The following is a 15,181-nucleotide window of genomic DNA, read 5'->3' as shown; positions in this document are numbered from 1 at the left end:
AGGCATCAACTCTTCTTAGGTCTTCTTTATTCATTGCCCAGCTTTCACATGCATATGAGATGATTGAAAGCACCATGGCCTGGATCAGGCACACCATAGTCTTCAGGGTGACATCTTTGCTCTTCAACACTTTGAAGAGGTCCTTTGCGGCAGATTTGCCCAATGCAATGTGTCTTTTGATTTCTTGACTGCTGCTTCCATGGCTGTTGATTGTGGATCCATGTAAAATGAAATCTTTGACAACTTCAATCTTTTCTCCGTTTATCATGATGTTGCTCATTGGTCCAGTTGTGAGAAATTTTGTTTTCTTTATGTTGAGGTGTAACCCATACTGAAAGCTGTGGTCTTTGATCTTCATCAGTAAGTGCTTCAAGACCTCTTCACTTTCAGCAAGAAAGGTTGTGTCACCTGCATAACGCAGGTTGTTAATGAGTCTTCCTCCAATCCTGATGCCCTGTTCTTCTTCATATAGTCCAGCTTCTCGGATTATTTGTTCAGCATATGGGTTAAATAGGTATGGTGAAAGAGTACAACCCTGACGCACACCTTTCCTGACTTTAAACCAATCAATATCCCCTTGTTCTGTCCAAACAACTGCCTCCTGATCTATGTAAAGGTTCCTCATGAGCACGATTAAGTGTTTTGAATTCCCATTCTTCGCAATGTTATCCGTAATTTGTTATGATCCACACAGTCGAATGCCTTTGGATAGTCAATAAAACACAGGTAAACATCCTTCTGGTATTCTCTGCTTTCAGCCAGGATCCATCTGACAGCAGCAATGATATCCCTGGTTCCACGTCCTCTTCTGAAACCTGCCTGAATTTCTGGCACTTCCCTGTCGATATACTGCTGCAGCCGCTTTTGAATGATCGTCAGCACAATTTTGCTTGCGTGTGATATTAATGATATTGTTGTATAATTTCCACATTCAGTTGGATCACCTTTCTTGGGAATAGGCATAAATATGGATCTCTTCCAGTCAGTTGGCCAGGAAGCTGTCCTCCATATTTCTTGGTATAGACGAGTGAGCACCTCCAGCGCTACATCTGTTTGTTGAAACATCTCAATTGATATTCCATCAATTCCTGGAGCCTTGTTTTTCCCCAGTGCCTTTAGAGCAGCTTGGACCTCTTCCTTCAGTACCGTCAGTTCCTGATCGTATGCCACCTCTTGAAACGGTTGAATATCGACTAATTCTTTTTGATATAATGACTGTGTATTCCTTCCATCTTCTTTTGATGCTTCCTGTGTCATTTAATGTTTTCCCCCCATGGAATCCTTCAGTATTGCAACTCGAGGCTTGAATTTTTTCTTCAGTTCTTTCAGCTTGAGAAATGCCGATTGTGTTCTTCCCTTTTGGTTTTCCATCTCCAGCTCTTTGCACATGCCGTTATAATACTTTACTTTGTCTTCTCGAGAGACCCTTTGAAATCTTCTGTTCAGTTCTTTTACTTCATCAATTCTTCCTTTTGCTTTAGCTACTCGACACTCAAGAGCAAGTTTGAGTCTCCTCTGACATCCATGTTGGTCTTTTCTTTCTTTTCTGTGACCTCTTGCTTTCTTCATGGATGATGTCCTTGATGTCATTCCACAACTCATCTGGTCTTCGGTCACTAGTGTTCAATGCATCAAATCTATTCTTCAGATGGTCTCTAAATTCAGGTGGGATATACTCAAGGTCATATTTTGGCTCTCATGGACTTGCTCTGATTTTCTTCAGTTTCAGCTTGAACTTGCATATGAGCAACTGATGGTCTGTTCCACAGTCAGCCTCTGGCCTTGTTCTGACTGATGATATTGAGCTTTTCCATCATCTCTTTCCACAGATGTAGTCAATTTGATTTCTGTGTGTTCCATCTGGTGAGGTCCATGTGTATAGTCACTGTTTACATTGATGAAAGAAGGTATTTGCAATGAAGAAGTCATTGGTCTTGCAAAATTCTGTCATTCAATCCCTGGCATTCTATCACCAAGGCCATATTTTCCAACTACTGATCCTTCTCTTCATTTCCAACTTTTGCATTCCAATCACCAGTAATTATCAATGCATCTTGATTGCATGTTCGATAAATTTCAGACGTGCAGCAGCTGATGAAAATCTTCTATTTCTTCATCTTTGGCCCTAGTGTTTGGTACATAAAGTTGCATAATAGTCGTATTAACTGGTCTTCCTTGTAGGGGTATGGATATTATCCTATCACTGACAGTGTTGTACTTCAGGATAGATCTTGAAACATTCTTTTTGACAATGAATGCAACACCATTCCTCTTCGAGTTGTCATTCCCAGCATAGTAGACCATATGATTGTCCGATTCAAAATGGCCAATACCCGTCCATTTCAGCTCACTAATGCCTAGGATATCAATGTTTATGTGTTCCATTTCATTTTTGATGATTTCCAATTTTCCTAGATTCTTACTTTGTACATTCCAGGTTCTGATTATTAATGGATGTTTGCAGCTGTTTCTTCACATTTTGAGTCATGCCACATCAGCAAATGAAGGCCCCGAAAGCTTTACTCCACCCGCGTCATTAAGGTCGACTCTACTTTGAGGAGGCAGCTCTTCCCCAGTCATCTTTTGAGTGCCTTCCAACCTGGGGGGCTCATCTTCCGGCACTGTATCAGACAATGTTCTGCTGCTATTCATAAGGTTTTCACTGGCTAATGCTTTTCAGAAGTAGACTACCAGGTCCTTCTTCCTGGTCCGTCTTAGTCTGGAAGCTCAGCTGAAACCTGTCCTCCTTGGGTAACCCTGCTGATATCTGAATACCAGTGGCATAGTTTCCAGCATCACAGCAATGCACAAGCCCCCACAGTATGACAAACTGAGAGACACATGGGGGAATAATTGCATACACCTCTAATTTCCTCTGTTAAAACCCTTCACACTTGAAATGCATAGAATAGATTTGTTTTTATTAACTGAACACTGGTGGATGCATCAACCTTTAATAATTTAGAATTAGAAAGCTCTATTGGAATAGATTATTTCTGTTGAATTTAGAGCTTATTCTATCCCTGCCTCCAACCAACCACCCCTCTCCTTCTCCTCACCTCCAACTAAATAGATTGTTGCCTGCATTTGCTGCTGGGTGAGACAACCAAAATAGACTTAACTCTGAGAACCTTTGACACCTTGGCTTTGATCTCTTGACATGAAGGTTAACATGGGTTAGCTTTTGGAGCACAGAACAGAGACTTAGCTGCTGTGTTTTGTGCTATAGATACCCTGTGACCCTTATGTTTTAAACTCAACAGTCAGCATCCCACTCTATGACCAGCACTCTGAGGTGTATAAATGCCAGGCTGGATTCTTCCCCTGCCCCAGAAAACAGTAAGAATATGGAGATTCCTAGATTATTAAAGGGAGATGGTTGGAACACTGAAGGGAGACAGATTGGACTTCCTGCTCCAGTCAACGCAATGTTTCCAGCATTGAACCCTGAATCCTACCGGGTGTGAAAAATTTTTCTCTGGCTCTTTTGCACTCCTACATGTCCTGCTGATTATGCCAAGAATGCAAGTCCTGGCTGCTTTTTACCTGGGCTACTTATCAAGGTTGAATACAGAAAGCAATCTTAAGGGATTAGATAATATCTCCTTCCATGACAAACATCAGGCTTTCTTACTGCTGATTATGAAAGTTCTAAACTTCAAAAACTCAGTGCCCCTCTCCTATACACAATCCCCTGGGTATGAATACATCTACCTTGGCAGCTTCAGAGTAATGTTGATGCTCATGTTGCTTGTTGTGCCTTGAGCAATCCAGGGGTCTTCTATCTTTTTCCAGCATCCTTGAAATAGTAACAGGCTAACTTTTTAGCTTTAAGTAAGATAAAATAAAATTTCAGACCTGACAACTGGGTCATATAATTTACATCTCAAATACCAAAAAAGGTACTGATTTCCATGGATTTTTTTTTTCTTTTGCTATAAGGTAAGCTTCTTGACAACAGGAATCCATTTTTATTTCCTTCCCTTTGGTAGCCCAATAGCACTATATATTCTGCAAATGTGTATATACATGTGTTTACCAACTTTGGTGCTCTGAAACTGATCACACATGCAATCAAGATGCATTGATAATCACTGGTGACTGGAATGTATAAGTTGGAAACAAAGAAGAAGGATCAGTAGTTGGAAAATATGGCCTTAGTGATAGAAACAATGCTGCAGATTACATGATAGAATTTTGCAGGACTTTTTAATGACCTATTCACTGAAAACACATTTTTTCAAAACAACATAAATGGAGACTATACACATGAATCTTGCTAAAGGGAATATGCAAGAATCATATTGACTATGTCTGTGGAAATAGACAATGGAGAAGTTCAGTATCATCAGTTAGAACAAGTCCAGGGGTTGACTGTGGAACAGACCATCATTGCTCATATTCAAGTTCAAGTCGAAGCTCAAGAAAATTAAAAGAAGCCCGTAAAAACCAAAGTATGACCTTGAGTAGTCACACCTGAATTTAGGGGCCATCTCAAGAATAAATTTGATGCATTGAAGACTAATGACAGAAGACCAGACGAGTTGTGTGATGACATTAAGGACATCATACAAAAAGAAAGCAAAAGGTCATTAAAAAGACAGGAAAGAAAGAAAACACCAAAATGAATGTTGGAAGAGACTCTAAAACTTGCTATTGAACATAGAGTAGCTAAAGTGAATGGTAAGAAATGATGAAGTGAAAAAACTGAACAGAATATTTCAAAGAGTGGCTGGAGAAGACAAAATACAGTATTACAATGAAATGTGCAAACACCATACTCATTCAGTCTGTATGCTGACCAAATAATATGAGAAGTTGGAGTATATGAAGGGGGCTTTAACTTTAGAACTGAAGGAAGACTCTTTAACCCTGCCATATTCAGATTATACAACTTTGCTTGCTCGAAATGAAGAGGACTTGAAGCACTTATTGATGAAGATCGAAGACTACAGTCTTCAGTATGGATTACAGTTAAACGAAAGGAAAACAAAAATCCTCACAACTGGGCCAATAAGCAACATCGTGATAAATAGAGAAAAGACTGAAGTTGTCAAGAATTTCTTTTTGCTCGGATCCACAAACAATACCCGTGGAAGCAGCAGTCAAGAAATCAAAAGACCCATTGCGTTGGGCAAATCTGCTGCAAAAGACCTCTCTAAAGTGTTAAAAAGCAAAGATGTCACTTTACGGACTAAGGTGTACCTGACCCAAGCCATGGTGTTTTCAATTGCCTCATATGCATGCAACAGCTGGGCAATGAATGAGAAAGACTGAAGAAGAATTGACACCTTTGAATTATGGTTTTGGCAAAGAATATTGAGTATACCGCGAACTGCTAAAAGAACAAACAAATCTGTCTAGGAAGAAGTACAGCCAGAATGCTCATTAGAAGCGATGATGGTGAGGTTTTCTCTCACATTCTTTGGACATATTATCAGGAGGCACCAATCCCTAGAGAAAGGCATCATACTTGTTAAAGTAGAGGGTCAGCGAAAAAGAGGAAGCCTCTCAAGGGGATGGATTGGCACAATGGCTGCAACAATGGGCTTAAACATAGAAATGATTGTAAGGATGGCGCAGGACTGGGCAGTGTTTCATACTGTTGTACACAGGATTGCTATGAGTCAGAACTGACTCAATGGCACCTAACAACATATTTAGGAAGGGAAGTCAAAAAGTATTGCACCTAGGGTTCCAGTTCTTACACGCAGGGGTTTATTCCAAACAAAACGTATTTAAACTTGCCTTTGTGATCAGTGGATGGTTGTAAACAAGTTCTCTCAGTAATATACTTAACTTAGTCTAGTTTGGGTGCCTTCAAAAAAAAAAAAAAAAAAACAGATACTTTTTGTGCCATGGAAAAAGAAAAAATTGAGGTCAGGGTTAATATCAAATTTTTAACATAACCCAAGTGGACATCTTCCCAAATCATTGAAGCTTTACAATTTTACGGGAATGCTGCCTCACATAAAACAACAGTTTTTAGATGGATTAAGCATTTTAAGAAAGGTTGAGAAGCCCTCAAAGATGAGCCAAGAGACGGAGGACCTCTCAGAAGGTTATGGCAACTAATTTTTGGAAATCCAAAGGGGTGATCTTGATAGATATTCTCGAAGGACACAGGATGATCATGGGGGCTTATTATGGAGAAATTTTAAGGAAATTGAAAACTGCACTGGTGAGAAAAAGGCAGGAAAGTTGCCCAGAGGAATTTTTTTTTTTTTTTTTTTTCCATCATGACAAAGCACCTGCTCATTCTTCAAGGGCAGCAAGGTCTGTCGTACGAGAATTTCATTGGGAAACCTTAACCCACCCACCCTACAGCCCTGCTCTTGCCCCTTCAGACTTCTTTTTTTCCCCAAAACTCAAAGAACACACAAAAGGAACATGAGTCGCTTGAGGATGCCAAAACTGCTGGTTTCATTTGGTGTAAATTAAAGAGCATAGAATTTTGGGGGGGAAGCATTAAAGAGATGGAAACACCACCTTCAGAAGTGTATAGAACTAGACAGACGATGTGGTGAGAAACAATAGCTTCATGTTTTGATATTTTTATTTAATAAAGGTCTCTATAATTTCATAATTTTGTAACAATACTTTTTAACTTTGCAGAAATACAGATCAATATGCTTCATCTCTGAAACTCTGATTTAATGAAATTTTTAATTTTTTTAATCACGAGGATGAAATAAACCCACTAGTGATGTAACTCGTTGTTAGGTGCTGTCAAATCAGTTGTAGTTTTTCAAAGTTGTTTACCTACTTCTAAAAAAAAAAAAACTTCTACACCCCATTATTTCCAAATTAGTCATTTTTTTTTTAAAGGAATCCTAAACAATGTTTGTCCTCTGGATTATTTTTTTTCATTTAGAATCTCAATTTACGCATACTCAAATAGTGTTAGTTTTTTTTTTTTTTTTAAGTTTCTAACTGTTGTATTAAAATGTCTGTGGAATGAAACTGGGCATTCATAAGATGAATTCAAGGCACTGATATTTCTCTTGCCTTCTCAAAGAAAATGCATCATCTATTATCAACTAATATTTACTGAGAACCTTGTGTCTTGAATGACACAGGGACACATCTTCTCTACTCTCTCAGTATTATCTCTATTGTAGTACGTTTACCTGTTTGATTAATACTTTTATGCAAACTGCGAAAGTTGTAAGTTTTCAGGTTAACTTTTTTTTTTTTCCAGACAGCCCAAAGACCCCCTAGTTATCCCAAGAAATTTACCAATTAAATATCACCGAGAGGTTCTTCATGCCTTCTGAAACCTAATTGCACAGCAGTCTCTGGTTCTGTGGAGCGGCTCTGCCTTAGAAAGGCTGGGAGTAGGGCTGTAAGAGTAAATCAGCCTGCAAGAATCAAGTGAGATGGGCCAAGGTAGTGGGGTTTGTCAGCCTCTGAAGTAAGAGCTTAGCTCTTTGGTTTTGGACTGGCAGAACACTTTTTGGTTTTAATTTTCTAATTTGTGGTTCAAAATGTCTCAAGATTTGGTCAAGGATTAAGCTTGTGGTTTAACTTCCTTTTTCCTGGGGGTAAGAAGTGTTTCAGTCAAGCCACCAACCCATGTCCTTGCAAACTGAAATGTATTTGCATTTCTCATGTGTGTAAGCCTAGTAAATGCTGACTGCTTCCAGCTCACTGACGCAGCACCAGTGTGTTTTCCATTTTGTTACCAAATAATAAAACCTCAAACAGAGGTGCTGTCTCTGGGCTTAACAGGAAGCATGACTCACACCTCTAACCACGAGAGAAGGGAAACAGCAGCGATGCACTTAACTGGCTTAAAACGCTTATTAGCATTGACTTTGTAACATACATTAAAAACACTGGCCTTTGTAGTGGTTCAGGTAGAACATGGTGAAGGCCTTAAAGTGTGATTTTACTGCAATAAGGGAATGTGTGAAAGAATACATATCATGTTCTACTGGCCCCAGAGGAACACCAGCACAAGGGGATTTACTAGTCATGCATTTATTATTAGTTTTTGAGTTTCTGCTTATACACCTGGGTTTTTTGTTGTTGTCGAAATGAAAAAAAAAAAAATCAACTCATATTGGCTAAACAATGAAGGCAATATTTAGCTTCACACTCAGTTTGAGAGGACTATTGTTATGCGCCATCCAGTCGATTCTCATAGCAACCCTATAGGACAGAGTAGAACTGAGCCACAGGGTTTCCAAGGAATAGCTGGTGGATTCAAACCACCAAACTTTTGGTTGGTAGCCCAGCTCTTAACCATTGCACCACTGGGCTATGAGGCAATGTTTAATCAAGATCTGCCCGTTTTTCTATTTTTCTGTTTTTTATGTTTGTTTCGTCATGGTTGCAAAAAGGCTGTCTCTACTGTCAAAATCTGCAGTAATAGAGCTTTTAACTTCATCTGCCCATTGAATTGGATCCCTGGTTGCATGGTGGTTAAGTGCTCGGCTGCTTACGGTAAGGTTGGTGGTTCAAACCAACCGCTGCTTCACAGGACAAAGATGCGGCAGTCTGCTTCTGTAAAGATTACAGCCTTGGAAACCCAATGAGGCAGTTCTAATCTGTCCTGTAGGGTTGGACTGGAGGCTGGTAGGTTTATTCAGTGAATAAAAAGACTGGACTTTACTGACTGGACCAAATTAGGTGATACCGTACCTCTGAACTAATCATCAATTACTGTGGATAATACTTGGAATTGGGCCTGCGCTCTGGATTACCCTGAACCTGTGACAGAGTCATCACACTTCACTGACTGGATTAGGCTGGTTAGTCCTCTCCTCCTGCCCTTACCCCTGAACTAAGAGAGAGTGTCACTGCTAACGCCAGCCAAACCCAAGGTACTGCAGCATAGCCCGGGAAAAGGAGTGGGGATTACAGAGAGGAAATCAGCCAATGTCCACCACAGTGTGGATCAAGTATTGGCCTGAGATGGAGGAGATTTGTGTTGGAGACACAACTTGAGCAAAATGATCTCTGTGATTTTGCCAAGTCTTCTGATCTGATCTCTCAGTTCTATGTTTTGTATAAATCTACTCCTGAGCATTTGGTTTGTGGTTTTGTTTTTTATTGAAAATTCAAATCTAGTTTATGTAACCTCATTCCAACACCAAAAATAATTACATTCCTTCAAATGCCATATGGAATAAATAAATGTTTCAAAACAAATCCAACTTAATTCCCCATAAAAATCATCAGCATTGGTTATTCTGATTAAATACATAAGGCCAGCAGAGGCCAAGGCTTTTGGCAGACCTATAAAGGAGAAGTGAAAGGAATTAGAAAGCAAGAGACTAAAGTCACTTTATGGATTAGAAAGTGATGGCAGAACTGTTATTTTTATAACTTCCCAGAATAAAAAAGAAAATATGGGCCTGCTGCTGAAAATTCGCTGGCGATCACATAGCCTGGCAGGCTGAGCAAGGGCACACAGAGACACACTGGAGGATAGCATAGTCCAGACTCTAACTTACACTAGTATACATTGACAGCAACTAAAATTGGAGGGAAATCTTGCCACCTAGTTTAAATCAGTTCGAGAGCAAATAATGATTAGGTAAGCACTCTGTTCGAAGCTGACCATTGAAAGAGATGACACAGCAGAGGAAGAAGTGCAGTTAACTATATTAAAGAAATGAGGTAAAGATATAATAGTAAAAAAAAAATAGACACAAGCCCTATTTCAGGAGGGAGTGATTGCGTTTGGTGGGTGTCCGTAATTATATCTACTATTTATAAAGAAATTAGATTATTTCAGATAGTGCGGTTGGAATTTTACATTCTCAAATAAATATTAAAAATGAGTTTTGAGCTAAATTTTATATTTAGTTTACTGATAAAGTAACAGAAGATAGAAAGGTTAACCTGTTCCAAAGTGACAGAGCCAACATGCAAACTGAGGCTTCATATGACTCTAAAGAATGTCCTTTCTTCCACACCATGTAGCCTCTCCAGGAACTTTCTCTGGATTAAGATATATGCATATAAGGTCACTATTAGTCACTATATATATGAAAGGAGCTCTGATGGTGAAACTGTTAAGCCTTCGGGTACTAACACAGAGGCTGCAAGGAAGAAAGACCAGATGAGTCTTCTGTTACTATTACAGCCTACAAAACCCTATGGGGCAATTCTGCTCTGTCAAATGGGGTCATTATGAGTTGGAATAGACTCAACAGTATCCAACTATAACAACATATATATGGTGCAAACTGATAAGTGCTCATCTACTAGCCAAAATCTTGGCAGTCAAACCTACCCAGAGGCACCTGAGAAGACAGGCCTGGCGATCTGCTTCTGAAACGTCGCAGCCTTGAAAATCCTATGGAGCAGTTCTAGTCTGCACATAAGAGGTTGCCACAATTTGGAATCAACTTGATGGTAACTAACAAAACAACAACCATGACATATATATGTGTATATATACATATAGGTGCAAGATGTATATGTATATATACAAGATATATATATATATTTCATTTTTCGTATTTTGTTTTCCTGTATCACCCTAGGGGGAAATAAATTGATACATTTCTACCTCAAGATAGACAGGGAAATCATTCAATATTCATTCAGTAAGTAATTGTTGACTACCAACTTTGTGTAGACACTGGAGAGATGAAGTTAGCTAAAAGATGGTTTTTACCCTCAAGGAGTTTATAATCAAGTAGGGAAAAAAACATATTTATAATCATTTATAATACAATGGGATTGGTGCTATAAAAAAGATACACATGTATGTGTGTATATGTGAGGACAAAGGAGAAGTGGGAAGAAAGGAAGAAGTAGAATCCCAGAGGTTCCAGAATGCTTCACTGAGGAATGAAGGATTCACTAAGCTGACAATTCTGGGCAGAAGAAACTTATTTCACAAAGATATAGAAAAACCATGTTAGCCAGGCTAAATTTAAGCACACGGTGGGCTATGGTATGATTAATTTCGGACTTCTTTTTGTATGTCAACGGTTTCCAAAAAAATTTTAACTGTGAAATGCATCAGTAAACATTTTTGAGTATGAACACCCAAGATATGTGTATTTTGTATTTACTACTGCTGCTTCAGACTGTAAATATAGGTAAAGCTTAACTTATGTCTTCTCCATACATCTGTCAGTTTGTCATACTGGGGGGGCTTGTGTGTTGCTGTGATGCTGGAAGCCATGCCACCGATATTCAGGTATCAGCAGGGTCACCCATCATGGACAGGTTCAGCTGAGCTCCCAGGCTAAGGCAGATTAGGAAGAAGAACCCAGTGGCCTACTACTAAAAAGAATTAGCCAGTGAAAACCTCATGAACAGCAGGAGGACATTGTCTGATATAGTGCTGGAAGATGAGGTCCCTCAAGTCCGAAGGCACTCAAAAGACGACTAGGGAAGAGCTGCCTCCTCAAAGTAAAGTAAATCTTAATGATGTGAATGGAGTCAAGCTTTCGAAACCTACATTTGCTGATGTGGCATGACTCGAAATGAGAAGAAATAGCTGCCAACACCCATTCAACAAGAGACTCAAGCATAACAATGATTGTGAGGATGGCACAAGACTGGGCAGTGTTTCGTTCTGTTGCACGTAGGGTTGCTATGAGTTGGAACTGACTTGATGGCACCTGACAACAACAGCAACTTATGTCTAATTTTAAAGTTATAAATAATAATAAATTGTTACCAATTATTAATCAAATCACTTTCTTCCAGACTATTCTAAGTGCTTTTTGTGAATGAAGTCATTTACTCCTTGCAGCAAGCCTATGGGATAGGTGCTATTATTAACTCCATTTTATTAATAAGAAAATGCAGGGACAAATATAAGTTTTAACTTTTGCTTCCCATACTCCATGGATCATATTGCCAAAGGAACTCTCTACAGTAGATGTGATAGAGACCAGGTATGGTTGTCATAGTGACTATGTGTGGCTGTGATTGTGGTTGTGATACTCAAGGCCTTGGTTAAATATCCTGAGGAAAAGAAGTACTTGAGTGAGTGTGTGTAAGGGTAACAAGAGTCAATGTTAAATGCCCTTGACTGTTTCTCCTGCATTTGTGTTTTCATAAAATAGTTATTGTTTCCAGTCCTGTGATTAAACAGGTAACCCCTATGAATCTTTATTATTTCTTTACTAGACTTCACCTTATCTCCTGAAGAAAATGATGGTCACATAGCTTCTTCCATTATATTAAACCTATGTTTTAATGATTAAGATAAAACATAAGATATCATTCTTTATTACCCAGGGCTTCAAAAGCTTTTTTTTTTTTTTTAATTGCTATTGATTGGGCAACTCTGTGTTGTTTTCCTTAGTTATTTTTCAAAATGACATATTTTTTCTAATTATAAATTTAAGACATTTCCATTGTAAAACATTTGTGGAAAAAGAAGAAAAAATATGACTAAAGTTATACAAATTCCACTGTCTAAAGAAAACACCGTGAATATTTTGATGTGTATCCCTTGCTAGTTCCAGTATATTTATCATCTGGTCTACACAGGTTTAGTCCTTCAGCTGGGGCCTTCCTCCACCTCCCCACTCTTTTCAGATCAGCACATTTTTTCTTTAGATATGGTAATTTAGACAGATTTCATTTAAGACTACTTACGGACTGCTGGCGGCACAGTTGTTAAGAGCCAAGGCTGCTACCCAAAAGGTTGGCAGTTTGAATCTACCAGCTGCTCCTTGGAAACCCTATGGGGCAACTCTACTCCATCTTGTAGAGTCAATTTGAGTTAGAATAGACTTGACAGCAGCATATTTGGTTTTTTGGTTTATTGCCCCTTAAGAGCAAGGAAGGTGACACTGCATCTCACCCACTTTAAACATCTTATCAGTCCCTAGAGAAGGGCTTCATTTTGGGTACAGGGTCAGTGAAAAAGAGGAAGACCCCCAATGAGATGGACTGACACAGTGGCTGCAACAGTAGGTTCAAACATAGCAATGACTGTGAGAAATGACACAGGACCAGGCAATGTTTTGTCCTCTTGTGCATAGTAATCTGTTGATCACTATGAGTCGGAACCTACTGGATAGCACCTAACAGCAACATTGATGTCTAGATAAGAGAAAACTTCTAGCCTTTTGCAAGATAATTTCTTGTAATTTTCCATGAAAGTCAATTTATTTATGGAAATACTTCGCTATCACCTCTCCCTCTTTTTTGTATCTTCTAAATTAAACCCATATTGTGTTTTGAGGTCTTTGAAGTTACAAAAACAACTATTTAACTCATTCCACTGTTGCAATGATGCTTGGCTATTAAAAAGGGAGACCAGATATGTAAGCATTTAAATGCAATGAAATGCACTAAATGCTGTTATAAAAGTTTGTAGGGTACCAGAATTGAGATTAGTGTGGGAGATGGAGAGGTCACTTAGAGAGTATTTGTAGATCAGATAGATAGGAAACACATTACCTGATACGTTTATAAACATGAAGACTTCAAGCAATTTACTTAGTACTTTGGACTCCTGGGGTATGGCTATGTGGGAGTAGAGTGAGGCTAAAGGAACACAGAGAGGGAGACTAGAGATAAAAGCTTGGTAATGATAGTTCTCTCGGGGAAAATTACGTATGTGTTTGTTTCAGTTGTAAGCTGAACTAGCTGCCTTTTTAAAGAAACATTGATTGTACTGGAAACAATGGATGACAGACAAACTGTGGCTATTCAGACTTGAGTATTTGACAAATGTTCTTGAAAATGAATAAAGCAAGCTTGTCACTTTAAGAAAGCAACTGACAGTGTTTGTTGTCAATGGTAAAATTCAAGTGTTCAGTGTTGTTGTTGGGTACTGTCCAGTCAATTCCAACACATAGTGACCCAATGTGTCTAAGTAGAACTGCCCCAGAGAATTTTCTAGGATATAATTTTTACTGAAGTAGAGCACCAGATCTTTCTCCTGCAGAGCCTCAAAGTGGGTTTGAACTAGCAACTTTTTGGTTAGCAGTTAACCATTGCACCACCAGGGCTCCTTTAGATAATTAGAATTTTGGAAAACTTTTATCTACCACTTTCCAATCCCTAAGGATTTTCTGATGAGATTGTTGGTGATATCGATGAATGTAATCTTTTAAAATATTGTCTAATGAACTGTGTCAATATTAGGAAGATTTGTATAATTCTACTAATTAAAATTTCCAAATGACTAACGCATGATATTACAAAGGTTTGTATGAATGACAGGTATAGTCAATTCTTGTGATTTTCAGTAGTTATGTTCTGTTAAGTTATCACCAACACTGAATTAGTAAATACTGAACCATTGATCCTAAGGGAAATGTAGGGTTATGTTCCTATGAGCCTCTGGTCACAACGTTTTTGTCAAGCTATCAACACATAGCCTTGTGTTATGTGTGTTTGTGTATAAAGACAATTTTTTGATATATATGGTTAATTCATTAGTATTGAACTCACAGCCAACAGTATTATAATTTCATGTGTTAATGAATCTTATCTAGTCATCTATTATTTTCTCTGTATAGCATATCACAGCTTTCTTGCACTTAGGAACACTAGACAACACTTTACCACTGTTGAGGAGGAGCACTTTAAAGAGCAAAATCACCAAAAAAAGCAAAAGATGCATAAAAATGTGGCATTAAATAGACTGCAAAAATAACACTTGTTTACAGTATGAGGGCTGAAACAAGAAGGCAGAGAATTGTCTTGTTCATTCTCAGCTGGGAATATGTGTATTGGCTGTCTCAAACTTTTTGGCATGTCCACCAATGACTGGGAAAGTGCTGTGAGTAGTGGTTTTGGGGTTACAAATTTTAGTGAGTAGGCAAATTCACAAATACAGAATCCATGAATAACGTGGATCAACTGTATGTACGAAACTCATAATAAACCAGTGTATTTTAAAGAAGTGTGTTGCAAGGTACTGCATGACTCAATCTACAAGATTCGGTTGCATCAAGAGCCAATCTCTTTTGAGATATAAAAGAAAAAAGTGAGCAGAGAGACGTGGGGATCTCATACCACCAAGAATGTAGAGCCAGGAACATGCATCCTTTGGACCTGGGGTCCCTGTGCTGAGAAGCTCCTAGACCAGGGGAAGATTGATGATGGGGAACTTCCTCCAGAGCCAACAGAGAGAGAGAGAATTTCCCTGGAGCTGATGCCCTGAATTTGAATTTATAGCCTGCTAGACTGTGAGAGAGTGAACTTCTGTTTGTTGAAGCCATGCACTTGTGGTATTTCTGTT

Source organism: Loxodonta africana, chromosome 8 (assembly GCF_030014295.1).
Source record: "Loxodonta africana isolate mLoxAfr1 chromosome 8, mLoxAfr1.hap2, whole genome shotgun sequence".
NCBI lineage: Eukaryota > Metazoa > Chordata > Mammalia > Proboscidea > Elephantidae > Loxodonta > Loxodonta africana.
Note: the sequence above shows the minus strand (reverse complement) of the source record.